A 672-nucleotide genomic window follows, 5' to 3' on the forward strand; every position below is an offset into this window, starting at 1 on the left:
TGAAGGAGATCAGCCCTGGGATTTCTTTGGAAGGAATGATGCTGAAGCTGAAACTCCAGTACTTTGGCCACCTGATGCAAAGAGCTGACTCATTTGAAAAGACCCTGATGCTGGGAAAGACTGAAGGTGAGAGGAGAAGGGCATGACAGAGGATGAGATGGTTGGATGGCATCACTGACTCGATGGACATGAGTTTGAGTAAGCTCTGGGAGTTGGTGATGGACAGGGAGGCCTGGCATGCTGCAGTCCATGGGGTGGCAAAGAGTTGGACACGGCTGAGTGACTGAACTATAATCCAGGTGAGAATTAATAGTAACTTGGGATAAAGGTGATGGTGGAGGTGGTGAGAAGTAGTCAAATTCTGGATATATTTTGAAGATAATCAGAATTATTTTTCTAATGGACTGGATGTAGAATGTGAGAGAAAGAAAGAAGTCAAGGATGATTCCAAGATTTTGCCCTGAGTATGTGGAAGAACTGTTTCCGTTTACTGAAACTGGGAGAAGTTCATGAGAGGAGCAATTTGGTAGGAGGAATATTAGATGTCTGATTTAGGGTGGTTTAAGTTTGTGATGTCTTTTGGAGTCAAGTGGAGTAGAAATGTGTATATATGTAGGGTTTAGGGATGAAGATGGGACTGGAAATATAATTTTGGAAATTATCAGTATACAT

Source organism: Bison bison, unplaced genomic scaffold, assembly GCF_000754665.1.
Source record: "Bison bison bison isolate TAMUID 2011002044 unplaced genomic scaffold, Bison_UMD1.0 scf7180017864309, whole genome shotgun sequence".
NCBI lineage: Eukaryota > Metazoa > Chordata > Mammalia > Artiodactyla > Bovidae > Bison > Bison bison.